The sequence below is a fragment of the Protopterus annectens genome, chromosome 1.part1, assembly GCF_019279795.1.
Source record: "Protopterus annectens isolate FY-2018-M chromosome 1.part1, PAN1.0, whole genome shotgun sequence".
NCBI classification, from domain to species: Eukaryota; Metazoa; Chordata; order Ceratodontiformes; family Protopteridae; genus Protopterus; species Protopterus annectens.
The window spans coordinates 435,158,972-435,173,882 of NC_056726.1; the positions used below are offsets into that span (position 1 = coordinate 435,158,972).

The window sequence follows — 14,911 nt, forward strand, 5'->3', positions numbered from 1 at the left end:
TCTTATAGCTAAGTTTGGAGCATACCACGCTGTGCCCTTTCAACTAACAACTCCTGTTATGGAATACCAGTCCAGCTGCTTATTTGTGCTTTCATAAAATTAATGCAGTCTGTTCCTTCCAGCTTCTCTGGCATAGCTGAAAATCTCAGACTTTCCCTACGTGCTCTGTCCTCTAATTCTATTTTTTTTTAAACATCACTTCCTGAGCAGTTTCATATTCAGCCACCATTTTCTTCATTTCAACCTCTGATTGTTGCAGCTTTATCATCTCATCTGAATATCTGTTTAAAGCTTCTTCCATTTTTTCCAGCATTTTGTTGTTGATATAGCCCCATCAAGGTTTTATTTATTTTAACCAGATTTGTATGCAGTTGTCTTATGTCTTCCTGCAGGTTACTGGAAGTCCTGTCTGAAGGTTGCATTACTTTTTGTTGAACAGCTGCAGAACTTTCCTCAGTCAGTTTCTTCCTCACTTTTTGTAGCGGATTGTTTTCCAGGTCTTCTGTATTTCTTTACTCCTGGCATCCAGACAGTGCACTTGCTAGCCAGTTACTGAAATTTACCCATAAACACAAGTCTACTGGCCTTCTCTGCCGGGTTTCTGTTTTCACACTGGGAGCACTAGAAACAAGTTGTTACTCAGTGTGCAGCCATCTTGGAAGTCCTTGGACTGAAGATTGTTATAAAAAGAACATTTGTGATGTATAATGTACGTAACTGGAAACAGGTTAATGTGTTCTTTTTCTTCCTTTTATGTTAATATATGTCATCTTAAGTTTTTAGTAATAATTTAATAAAGGTGTTAAAGATTTAGTTAATATGAGGCAAGAAATTGGGTAAACATTAATATCTGCTCCTTCAAGTATGTGGAAAAGAAGCTGATACTGCTGATATAGCCTTAACCTTGTCAACAAACTTTCTGTATATATCTGGGAAACAAACTACTGAAACTCTTATGACAGATATTAAGTGTCTTGACTCCCTATAAAACCTGGGGTTAACTGCTTGGCAGTTAACACAGAGGCTCAGTACCACGAGATGTTAACAAGCTGCTTTCTGTGGTCCATGAATTGATTTCCTTCAGCATCCACCAGCTTGTGTAACTCTATGCATATCACTTAAACAGACACTGCTTTTAAACTAAGACCACAAATATGGCTCAGTGCTCTACATAGTTAACAAACACAAATAAATTAAGATAATAAATGAGGTCTGAGTCTCAGGATCTCAAGATTCCATCAACTGTAGAAAAGCTACATTTTAGAAATGAGATAATTGCAAGGGGAATTTCTCCTCACCCCAATGTACCACAACCCTGGTGTTGATTATATAAGGGTAAAAGCACACAGTTTCTTGTTTGGTGGGAGGGGGAAGAATCATTTTTGAACGTTTGATAAAAGACTTTCAAACAACTTATTAGTCATGTTCTTACAAACTTGTTTTATATCCTAAGTTCATATGCTTGAATGTCAAGCTTACAGTCTACTGACTTTCAGGAAGCTTGCTTGCTGCAATCATGTGTTTACTTGCTTGAAAGAGGTTAATGATTCCAACTGTAAAGTGAAGCTTATTTTATAATATTTTTGTAGGATTTTTACTAACGCCGAAGAGTAGGGGCTGATGCAGAACTAGAGGGTTTTCTGGGGATGGTTTCCAATTTAAGCCCTCCCCATTAATGTCATCACTCCCTTTGGTCCCTTGTAGTCCATTAGAGGGGCACATGTGCAAATAGGGACATTCCAGGTATTACCTAACCTCTGCTGCAGCTCAGCCTTGTCCCCACCCAATTCTCCCCCCTTGGCACACACCTCCTAGTGTGATGTCCCTAGTCTCCACCATGTGTCAGCACATGATGCCCACTGTAGCACCTATCCCTCCCTGCCACTCCGTCAGATGCCAGACTGCACCACCAGAGTGGCTATTTCATAATCTTGGCAAGTACTATGTAATGTTTGTCACTTAACGAAGGGCACCTTTAAAGTAACGGTACTATTAACTAATAATTTGACAGAAAGAGGTTGTGAATTAGCAAAATAGTCTGCAACTTTAACTATTCAATCATACTGATGATTATCATCATGCACTGACTGTAAGTCATCGCTTTTTCTCACAGAGAAATCGGTTTTATCAAGATCAACAGCCCCCAGTTAAACTGTATTGTACTCAGCAGAAGTAATTCAAACATCGTCTTCTACCCCTGATAATGTCTGCATGGGAAGGCTGCAGATGTTGGCCTAGGGCAACTTCCGCCTTGGTAAGCAAGTTGTGGAGGTGGCACCCCCTCCAAAAGTCCTGGGATCTCCAGCAGATACAACGTCTCCAGCTGGGGTGAGAGAGCTCTTGTTGGATGGAAATGGAAGGGGTGGATCAGCCAGTTCAGGAGAGTTCATAGGTTAGTACTAGGCTAACTGCCCTTGCGAGCAATTTTAAGCCCAGCCAATTATCCCCTGTGAGATTCAAACCCTGTACCTTGTGTTTGTAAGGCAAACACCTCAACCATTAGGCCACCCTTCCAACCCTGCTCAGGTAAGGGGGGGGGTCCCGTGGTGGTGGGCCTCCTCTGTGGAAGTCCTATGTCCTTCACTAGAGACCAACTCCTCCCTTCCATAAGTCCAGGTGACAGTGGCTCTGCCCACCTCAACAGCTAGGTGGGGTGGTTTACAAAACTGGAGGATCCCTCCCCTCACCACTCTGAGAGACTGGAGCACACATAAGTAATCAGACTAGGTTAGGAAACCTATAGGGGATACAGAAATGGACTGGACCACTGGAACCATGGCAGCAGTCCACAGCCTGGGGAGGGGCTCCTGGCCAGGTAGAAACAGCAAGTCAGGGAGCTGGCCCTTCTATCAATCATACTCCACACCTACACAGTCCCACCCTGGGGTGTGTGGACAACTGAAATTTGTTTTCCGTTTAGTCACCCCTGTGACCTCTAAACCATCCTTACCGATCAACCATTCCTGATTTTGGCTCTCAATCTACTCCTAATGATAGCTGTTAAAGATGACAACATCCTGTTACTCAGTAAAGACTAATTTCATCACCTTCCATGTAGGGTTACCACCTGTCCCACTTGCGAGGGACAGTCCCTCTTTGGGAAGTTGTGTCCTGCAAAAAAATTGAAAAAATGACAAATGTCCTGAGATTTTAGCACAAAAGATTTCCTATATTTTCTTTAATAGTTGCATAAAACAGTTATTTCATATCTGAAACACCTACATGTTATAAGAATCAGAATAAGCATCTAAAATGCTACAAGAATAAGCTTTTATTTAGGCTAAAAAGTGAAGTTCTGTCCTTTGTACTAGCTGTGGGTATGTTTTGCTCTGCAAAATCTGACGTTTCTACAAAAAATGTCCCACTTTGGGCATTTGAAAAGGTGGCAACCCTACTTCCATGTCAGCATAACAAATACAGATTATCGATAAAGTGAAAAATAATCAGAATTTGTGAAAGAACGGATCTTAAGCTAGACATGGCTCCACACCACAAAGCAGTTTTATTGAGACCAACACACAGTTCAAAACAGTTTTATGAACTAATTTTAGTAACCTCTACTTACCGCCCGTAAGTTACGGGTAATATTCACGCGGCACAAGGTTCAAACGTAATGCTGAAAAAAAAAATGCAGCACGTAGACACGTTCTACTTCTACCTCTCAATTGTCCCTGATCTTGACTCATATTTTACCTCTGTCTCATACAGCTGGTGACTTTTTGAGAAGTAACAAATAATTACAATTATATGTGTTTTTACTTTAGAAAATGCATATTCATTCCTGTTCGTATTCTGCCACTGTCTCGAGTTAACTCTGTTGAGATCTCAGATTTGTCCCTGATTGGTTGAGAGCTACGCACAGACACACCTAAATTACAACACCATACTTAGTGGTTAAAATAAAATACGACAATCTGTTGACAAAACAGGTACGGCCGCGGCGGTAAGCATTATAAACTCCACTGTTCGATCACACACACAACAACCTCGCTCTTTAACATGCTCTTACTTGCCTTTCCCGTTAAGGAATAGGAGACAAATGCTCTGAATCAGTTGCTCCGTTGACCGTTACTACTGACTTACCACTTTGAGAATAACAACTTGAATGCACGCATGTTTTCTAAACAGTCTCTGAATATAATAACTACCATTACTTGTGCCTCTAATCAACGCTCCTTTTTTAAATACTCATACTATGGGGAAACAAAATAAACACTTAAAATCTGAGATAATCAACTGGTACAAATAACAGGGACAGCATGAGGGCTTCCAATAAAAACAAAAGTTTTGTAAGATGTGACATAGTCTCACGTGGATATAACAAAATAGTAACTGCAACAATTCACCAACAAAGATATGCCAAATAGTGACTAGAAACTAGGCTTCCGCACGCGGTCAAAAGTAAGAACGCCTCCCTCGAGCAAATACCAGTACGCGCAAAGGAGCAAGGGAAGTTTAGTTCTTACGTGAGGCATACTGCCATACTGTAGACAGTGGAGTTTGCGCTATAACTACATTTCCTAGGTTTCTTGGTTGCTCTGTCATAGCCGCAACTGCCGGGTTTAAAATAACTTCGCCATTAGCAAATAAGGATTATAACCGATCAGCGTACAATTGTTATATTTTAATTTATATTACTTTGAATATTAACAAATTGGTGAATTCCGAACATCTTTTTGTATTAGTTGGTTTCTTAAAAGGTAAGTGGCAAATTGCTTATTGTGTAATTATAGTAAAATAAGAAGGGCAATTTAAGTGGCGCGAATGTGCGGTGTGTGTTACATGATGGTTTACTGTTGAGAGTAAAGAGTGCATCCATTTGTACTATGTAAATTGGATTTTTCATTGCAGCTGTTCACAGATAAGAGTGTTTGAATAATTTGAGTTTTCGCGCTTAATGGAGGTCTGTTAAAGTGTCCTCTTTGGAAAGGTTGGTGAACCTCTTTAGTCATGTATTTCACCGCGCCTCCTGAGCGTATAAAGCGGTTACTCGTGTCAGGTGTGTCAGTTTTTGCTAAATAAAGCAAAAGCACAGATGTGCCCTTGTTACATGTACAGCAGGACTTTTGATTTAAATTGTTTTTGTAACTTTTGGCAATCTGCAAAATTTTTGGAGACCCTGCATTTTTGTAGTTAAATGATTGCATTCACTAGGTGATGACATTTTCATCAAACCTATGGATGGTATAAAATGACAGCGATGACATTTCTTTTAGCCTATTGGGATAATACGTAATCTGAGTGTAGCCGTAATAGAATTTGTTAGATGAGACAGAAAATACTTATTTCATTCCAATGACGGGATGTAGTAGTATCATTCATTCTCCGGTCTAGTTTAGCTATGTAGTTTGTACTGTGCTTGCATACCTTTCAACTGTACATGTTTTCGTAGATTGTTGCCGCATATTTTTAGTCCGTTTTTCATAAAGTTGTGGTTTCTGACAAATGAGTGGTAAATTATTACCAACTGAAGTCAGAAAATAATGAGTTTGAGTTTCAGACTTCGTAACATTCAGAAATTTCATGCTAATGCAAAACCTGTAATTCTATCAACTTTCCAAGTTTGTTAGAACAATATTAAAAAAAAAAGTATGTATATATATATATAATGTATATATTCCTATGTTTAGGGATTTGTTCCCCTTTTATTTATGGCTTTGTCCTGATTTGATATCATAAGAGATTGAGAGGTATGTGCTGAGGGTTGCAGTCATACCTCTCAACTTCTTAGAGGAAGCGATCTGGGCAAAGCCATAAACAAAAGTGGGACAAAGGGCCAAAAATAGGGACAAATTTTAAATATTGGTATTACAAACTTATAAAGTAGATAAGAATAACAGGTTTTACATTAGCATAGATTTTTCTGAACGATATGAAGTCTGAAAAACAAATGTCTGTCATTATTTTTAACTTAAGCGATTTGCTGCTAATTTGCCAAAAAAAAAAAAAAAGGACCAAAAATATCTGGACAGTTGAGTGGTATGGGTGTGTTTTGTGATGTACTCTTGTATTTTGTTTAGGGAGGCGGGGAAAGCCAGGTAGTTTGTCCTTGCAGTCCTTGTTTTAACGCATTAAATTAAATCTAAATGAGATCTGGCTTATTGATAGATGTTGACACTGACGCACAATTTCAGTGGTGTGTGTGTGTGTGTGTATGTGTGTGTATATATATATATATATATATATATATATATATATATATATATATATATGTATGTATATATATATATGTGTGTATATGTATGTATGTGTGTATATATATATATATATATATATATATATATATATATATATATATATATATATAGTGTTTTTTATTTATAAATATTTCAAACCATTACAACACAATTGCAGCTTGTTTTACATGACACTGTTTACATACATAGCATCAGCATCTCACATCTATCACTGTCATAAAAATAAAGCTGTACTGCTATTCCCCATCATACCTACATTTGTTAGCAACTGGAACCATGAATCTGCGCTAAATGTCTCTATAGCCATCTTGGATGAAATAGGCACCCTGAGACAATGTAGTAATTGTTGTTTAAGCAGTAAGTGACTGTCCAAATGTCTCTAACCAGCTTGGGTGAAATAGGCACGCTGAGACAATGTAGTAATTGTTGTTTAAGCAGTTAGTGACTGTCAGTCTGCCACTGTATGAGAAATGTAGTTGTATAATGTTATTGGAGGCAGTTATGTCCCATGAAGACACTACTAATATGAAGTTGCCAACACCATACTAAACCAATCTCGACTTTAGATGAGACTCGTAGCCCTACATATGGTGAGGCTCTTGGAAGTAACCTACCTGAAACTGAGTCCTGTTAAATTTAGTTCAAGAAACTAATACTTTTTGTCAACCTCAAACACATATCACAAAGCAGCACCCACCATGCAATGTACATCTGTGAGTTGTACGGACTCCGTCCAAAAGCCCATAAGGCAAACTGCCGCACACACCAAATATCCTTTGGATAGGTGACTCCATAGTTAAGCCACAACTCTTTGCACAGCCTGAGTTTATCAGAGGCCAGGATTCACCACATCACACAAGTAGGTATGACACGGTCATTGTACATGTGGATGTAAATGACTTGAGATGCATCTCCCTGGACTATATGATGAGTGACATACGAGTGACATGGTAGAACTCTTGGGATATGTGTCTGAGGCAGGTATGAACTTTGCCTTGAGCGGTGTTATACCATTATCAGGAATGATGCCACAATATGATTAAAAGTTATTTAAATTCAAGAATTGGTTTAGATTTCAGTGTTGTTCTAAGGGGGTAAAATATATATCAGTCTGTGAAGAGTCAGTAGATGGTCTAAACTGCTTTGCCAGGGATTCAGTAGCTGTCTCCTAAGGCTTCTGTTCTTTGGTTAAAGGCTTGGCTACCCACATTATGTTTTTTTGTTTTTAGGCAAGTGCTTTTTTATTGTTTTTGTATTTAGGCAACGTCTGTCTTTATAAAACATTCGGTATAACTAAACCGAATAAGGACAAAATTAAGATATTGCTGTTCAAGACTAGGAGCCTTAACAACAACAAAAAAAAAAACTCTACACCTATAAGAGCACTACGTACCCTGGAAAATGTAGTTACATGCATCATCACAGAGACCTGGTTCAAGAGTGGTAAAATTTCAATAGTGGATGGCCTTAATGCCTGCTACCCGTACAGGCCCCCAGTCTTTAGAAGTAGGCATTAAAGGTGGAGGTGTATCTGTATGCTTAAAATCTACTCTTCTTTGTGGGCTACCACTTAAAAGGGGCTTGTTTGCCTAGTTGGACTTTCCAATAAAGAAATGGAAACCAACTCTACCATACTTGTTAGACCAGGTAGTGACTTGTGATTCCTCCATGTCCAACTTACCATTAAAACAAAAAATGAACTGGAACTCTGGCACCCTACCTAAGTACCATATTCAGTCATAGCCTCACCTCAGGCTCTGTGCCCACTTAATGGCGCATCGCAACGGTTATCCCACTTCACAAAGGGGGAGCCACGACTGACCCTGGGAAGTACCGACCCATTAGCCGGACGAGCCTGGTCTGCATGGCCATGGAATGTATCGTTATGGAACTCCTAAACAAAGACATTGGTAATCTCCAAATTCTGGACCCTACCCAGTTCGGGTTTGTAAAAGGAAGATCATGTCTCCTAAACCCGATTGACTTCTTTGAAGCAGTCACCAAAGCCATAGCTGAGGTAAGGTGGTTCACACAGCTTATCTAGATCTCACCAAGGCTTTTGACACCATCCCCCACTCTGGAATTGTAGATAAGCCCATTAAACTAGGTATAAATCCCTATGTCACAAGATGGGTTGCCAACTAACTCACAGACAGAACCCACACTGTGAAAGTAGCGTACTCCAAATCCGACTTCAGACCAGTGACAAGTGGAGTACCACAGGGTTCAATTCTGGGTCCACAGATGCCTGGTATCAAAGCTATGGCCTGAAGCTCAATGCCAAAAAGTGTACTGTCATCCCCTTTGGTTAAACCTCTGTACCCATGAATTACCACATAAGTGGAGTCTACTTAATGCCGAAAGTGTGATAAGAGACCTTGGGACACACGTCGCCACAGTGGTCAGGAAATCCTTCTACGTGGCTCACCTTATCACAAAAGGTTTCTCATCCAAAAATAAAAAGGTAATTGTGCCCCTCTACTCATCACTCATTAGACCCATTATAGAGTACAACGCCCATTTTGGTATGTACCTCACAAGATATCTACAACAATTGGAAAGGCCACAGAAATAACTCACAAAGAGGATTACTGGCCTCAAACAGATGCCCTACGTAGACCGTCTCAAAAACTCCAGCTTTACTCCGTTGCATATCGCCTACTCAGGGGCGATCTCTGGCTAACATACAAAGCTATGTGAAACCCAGAGCTGTTGGACATGTTCCACTTATAGAAAATCCCAATCCCTCCGAGCTACACGCTCTAGGGACCTAAACCTTGTCACCACAATAAATAGAACATGCTGGAGGGATAGATTCCTGTCCCAGAGACTTCCCATACTCTGGAACAGACTACCTATCTATGTCAAACAGAGCTCCTCATTAGCACTCTTCAAGAAAAATCTTGATGATTGGATGGGAAATGGGGAATTCACCCCAGGGATCACTTCTGTGGCTCTGCTCGACAGGGGCACAGGAAAATATTTTTCTTGGGTGGCGAAAGCCAGGGTACCTTTTTGGCTAGGCTTATATAGGCCCTAGGGCTAATAGCCTAGTACCTACGTATGAACCTAAAAGATTTCATTGGACGTCCCACTCCCCATCTATCCTTCTCTCCTGCCTAACCAGTATGTAGTCCTTATTTATTAAGCCATGCAGACTTGCATATGCACTCCATAAATGCAAACATCTTGGGCAAATTTAGCCTACTTCCTAACAAAGGGAGACAAAATCCTGGACTTTGTCATTTTCAGTATGGGACATCTGTACTCCCAGACTATTGTGACCTCTTCCCTGTTCAAGTTGGACCATTCACCTTAAGAGTGAAGCCAGAAGCATTCTTCAGTATCTCTGTATTCTGAGACTATGCAAAGGCTAATCTACTGCAACTGTGTGATGACCTCGCTGTTTTTGGATCTCTCAAAGGCATTCAACACCATCTCCCACTCTTTACTCCTATCCCATCTCTCTCTCTCATTCTCACATCTCTCTCCCTCCACCTTAGCCTGGTTTACCAGCTACCTATCCAACTGCCAACAAGCTGTCCAATGGAAAAATCGACCTGTCCTTTCCTACCTACACGAACCGGCGTTCCCCAAGGATCAGTACTAGGCCCTCTCCTGTTTAATATATTCATCAACGACTTCCACCTCTCCATCCCAGAAGCCTCTTGTTATCCAGTACGCTGATGACTCCACAATCATCTGCTCTGCCTCCTGCCCCTCTGAACTGCTACTAAAAACCCAACTAGCATTCTCCAAAACAGAAGCCTGAATGCAATCCAATTACCAAGCCCTAAATGCTAGCAAAACAAAACTGATTTTTACCCTTACTAGAAACTCCACTCTTGAGAGAAACCTATTCTCCATTATAAGCCAAAATAACACCCCTCTAGAAATAGTTCCCAGTACCAAACTGCTAGGCATCATTATTGATGAAAACCTAGTTTGACTCCCACATATACTCGGCAGTTAAGGAAACCCATCAAAAAATTGGTGGTCTCTACAGACACAGCTGTTACCTCAGCCCCTCCACCTGACAAACACTTGCATTTACCTTCTTCCTCCTCCCCTTTCTCATGTATGGCACCCCCTATTCACCAACCTCCAACTAGGCCTGTGTTCCAAACTCGAATCCTTCTACCACAAAATTTGCAACCAACTCAAAAAAACTAATCACTGCCACTCTCTACACACCCTCAAATGGCTAGAACTCCCCAGCTACCTCCGATATCTGCAACTTACCACTGCCCGCAAGCTCATCTTCAAACCAGCAGACTGTCCCCCTCTAACAACATCCCTAATACCCTACTTACCCTGCTGCTTCCTAAGATCCAAGAAACGTCTCCTACAAGTGCACAAACCCCCTCATCCCCCTGGCCAACTACCACTATCCTACACCATAGCTAAACTATGGAACTCTCTCTCTTCTCCTCTGTGCGACATGTCTAACCACAACTTCAAGACCCACCGGCTCTCACACCTGTCCTCCAAATGGGAATACCCTTCTCGTGCTCCGACCTAAGCACCCCCCATCTTGAATCCTATCCCCTCTCACAATATCCGATTATCTCTTTATCCTATTGAACTATATCCAATTTCTCTCTTACTTTGTCTTTTTCACTAGCATACTCTTGATACAGAAAAGGTTCCTTCTTTCAAATGCTTCATAAAATTAAATTTTCAAAGAAAACAATTAACCTCTGCACTAACTGTGCTGTGAATGTCTAAGTATTTTGTTAGAATAGTCAAAGATATATTACTACCTAATGTGACCTAACTTTGCCAGGATTGTCTGAATGTACTAATATTGATTTGCCTAACTATTATGTAATCTATCTTTTTGCAATGAATGTTAAACATGAAAGCCTATGGCTTACTGTGATGTTTTTTTGTACGGAATACTGCTCTAAATATTTAATCTGTCTTGTTATTAATGCAAGGTCTTGTGGAGCTTTTCTTCCTGGGCCTTCACTGAAGATGGGTTGCTATGACCAAGTGGACTCTCCCTGTCAACAAATGCAAGTAAATAAATAAATATAAATTTAAAAGCACCTTCTCCCTTGACAATCTACTGCTTGTGTGGAATCCCTCTACTGCCAAGTTGTGTGTTCATGGAAATAGTTGCATATATGCATATGTCTCTCTCAAAAAATAAGTTAAAATACAAAATTCCAAAACAATCCCCTATGGTGGAATCTTAATATAAATAGGCTGTATAATAAATGGAAAAAACTAATTGCACACAAAATAACTGTTAAGCTAAAAATGCTCTTCCTAAACCTAAATGGAAATTCCAAATATTGATCAAATCTGCCAAAGTTAAATTGGAGGTAAAAATACCCACCCAGGTGAAACGGAACCACAAAGCCATATTGGTTACAAATCTTAGAAAACGATGCCCAGTGATGTGATGTGATGAGCTAATAGTTAATATTGCTTACTTATCCAGAGGCCATAGACAGTGTTTTAGTGGACAAATTCAGCTCCGTCTCTCGCATCAACCCCCCCCCCCCCCAGATCTCCTGAGAACAAATTCTCTGGGCATCATCTACAGCCAGTAATACTGCTTCTCTGGGTCTGGATAGCATACTAAATGTTTGTTGGCTAGCCTGAACATGAAATGTCAGCCTCCATACAGAGGCTATTCAGCAATAGCCACAGGCTTTGTGCTGGATGAATGGAAAAATGGCAGCAGCCATTTCCTTGCACAAAAGGGATGCCAAGACGGACCTGGGTCATTTTATTCAGTTTGTTTACTGGGTAGTACACTGATCACAGTATAAAATTTGCAGGCATAACCTGGGTCTGTAAGTCTGACCAGCCTTGCTTTTAAGGCTATAGAGAGTATTATCACGGAAGTAAGAAATAGGAGTATAGATGACCTATAGAAAAGTGACCCAACCCATTTTGGATTCGTTAAGGGCAAGTCCTGTCTAATCTGGTTGACTTCATAAAAAATGTCACTGAGGGAGTGGATGAGATCAGACCTGGGCACAGTAGCTATCTGGACCTTGCAAAGGTGCTCAATATCCTCCCCCACAAGGACATCATAAACACTCCCAGATAAATGCTAACCTCTGTGTAACTCACTGAATAGCAAATTGTCTCACAAATAAACAAGGGAAAATAAATGTCCCATTTCTTATTTCTTGGGCCATTTCTCTTTGGTGTTTACTTTGTGAAAATAAGGGTAAAACTTGGCTAGGCTTATAAGGGTCCTAGGGCTATTAGCCTAGTAACCTGCTGTGATCCTATGGAGGTTAAAGCTAGTATTAAGAAATTATGGGTTATGTGGTACCATCATAAACTTCCAAGAGGACACCATGATCTGTAAGAGTACCTCTACCAAGCAGGTAGTTTTTGCCAAAGTCCTAGACTGAAACTACATGCCAAGAAATGTATAGTCATAGACTTTGGCAAGCATGACTCCACTTTTAATTATCACACTGTCAGCATCCCCAAGAAAATGTTAACACAGGGTACCAGACTTTTCTTTTTTAACAATGAGCTGTCCTTTGATCAACACATATTTGGTATTGTAAGGAAGTCATTTTTCATTGTACAGCTTGTGTTTAAGTATATAGTGTCCAGATCCAGGGAAGTAATTGTTCATTTCTACTCTGCACTCATTAGGCTGATCATGGAGTGTAAAGCCCATTGCTGTATGTATCTTTCCAAACACTTGTTACAAGTGGCATGACTGCAATGCTTTCTTCTTTAAAGAAATAAAAACAAAGGCCTAGAGCATAAAAACTATATAGACTGTTGCAAAGCCTTGTATCTGTCTTTGGTATTATACAGGCTACTGAGAAGTGACCGCTGCCTTGCATCCTGTTAATATTCAGAAATCTAATGGTATCAGAAATATCTGATCAAGAGACCTCAATCCTTTTTTTTTTTTTTTTTTTTTTGCAAGATTGACAGAACATGGTTGTAAAATGAGTATATTTGACTGAGGATACCACTTTGTGAACCAGCTTCGCCTCCACAAAGAGTATTTCTGTGTTACTGTTTAAATGCAGCTTGGATGAATGGATGGGTAGCTGTAAGTTAACCCTGGTTTAGCACCAGTGGCCCTTACGGATAGGGGGAATGTGAATAACCAATGTGCACTTATGCGTCCTATCTTTGGAGAGTCATTTTGTGAAGTGTAAGGGTTAATAATTACCATAGGAATGCAGGACTTTGCTTCTTAATATCCTCAAAGATCACTTGCTCAGTAAGTACTGATGAACCCATGGATCTTTAAGAGTTGTAATGCTATTTGTTTGAGGGGACTGACTCCCCTTAAACCCCTGGAGGTATGGGTGTATTTACAAACCATGTCAGTGAAAATGCACTTTGGTATTGTCAGATTTGTATACTTGTCCAGTAATAGTACACACAGTCCAGTGTTCATAATAGTTGTCATCAGCTGTAGTAAAGAATTACTTTGGTAGTATTGTTGGGGGGGTGATATTTTTACTTGAGATTGCATCCTTTACTTGCTTATGTACTACATTCATAGTTAATGCGTTATGGCATTATTCATTTGTTATGAACTTTGATTAAATCAGCAACATTTTTTCTAATCCTCTGCGCATTCAAAAAAAAAATGTAGTCCTGGTTAAAAAGGGTGTTAGACCCCCCCCCCCCCACCCAGAGAATAATATCTTCAGTACTCTAATCCATTGTATTTATACGGTTTGTCATGGGCTTGGTTCGTGTGTTGATTTGGTATCAAGTCTTACAACAAAGGGCAGAGTGACATTTTGAATGGAAATTGGAGATATCTATAAAAATTTGGTTCAGATGAGAGGTATTTGATTATTTGCCAGTGTGCTGCAACTAAAGCAGAATTTCTGTCCTAGACTTGAATTAGCAAGTATAATGTGAAAAAAAAACTCTCATTTCAGCAATTTTTTTTTTTTTTACTTGTATTATTGAAAATACATTTGTGCTAGCTTTTTGAGCTGTTAATTTTCTTAGTATTTTAGTGGTATTTAATTTTGATAAGTGGTTTAGCTCTTTCGGGCAGTACACATTTTTTTTTTTTTTTTTTTCATTTTAGAAGTGGGTCTAGAGAAACTCTGATAAAAAGACATTCGTAACCTGCAGAAAACTGCACAAGTATAAATAACTTGAATAGTCTATTGGTGTGTTTATGATAGGCATAGGGAGTATAATGTATGGACTGTTACCGCTATAAGTAAGTATATGTTTTTTAGGTAAGGTGACATGAAGTAGGGATACTAAAATGTTGCTTATGTGCTTCTTTTTTTTTTCCAGAAGGCTTCACTGTCTATATTTCAGACTACAGCACTTGTGTTAATTGTATAACTCCAAAATACGGAATACCATCCCTCAAGTCGTAATTTCCAGTCACAACTTGACTGATTTCAGAATACTCCTAAAAGACTATGTATTCTAATTGGCTCTGTTCATGCTCTTCTTCAGGCTAATGCCTTCTCTCTCTTGATTTACACATTTGAAGTTGTAAATCTTTATTCATACTTTACACACAGGACCTCGGTTCTGTCCTCGGAACTGAAACAGCCGTTTCCCTGCTCGTGCAAGCCAAAAACTCTCAGCTAAGAACCTACCCACAATGCCCCTCTCCTAGAAACTCCAGATCTCGTTTGCTGCGCTCCTGGTCAGACATATTTAGCCATCTCTCTCAAGCTAAGTGGTAATTTGTTTGGTTTTTATGACAGTTTTTCTTCTGAATTTCAAAA

General features: G+C 39.7%; 1 protein-coding gene across 1 annotated transcript in view; it reads left to right on the forward strand.

The window, feature by feature from the left end:
* The first annotated feature begins 4,296 nt into the window (after positions 1-4,296).
* The window catches only part of RANGAP1 (Ran GTPase activating protein 1), a 1,872,200-nt gene continuing 1,861,585 nt past the window's right edge, over positions 4,297-14,911 (forward strand). Inside the window, exon 1 of the mRNA XM_044087098.1 lies at positions 4,297-4,700. The gene's annotated coding sequence lies outside the window, so the exon portion shown is untranslated. The remainder of the gene's footprint in view (positions 4,701-14,911) is intronic.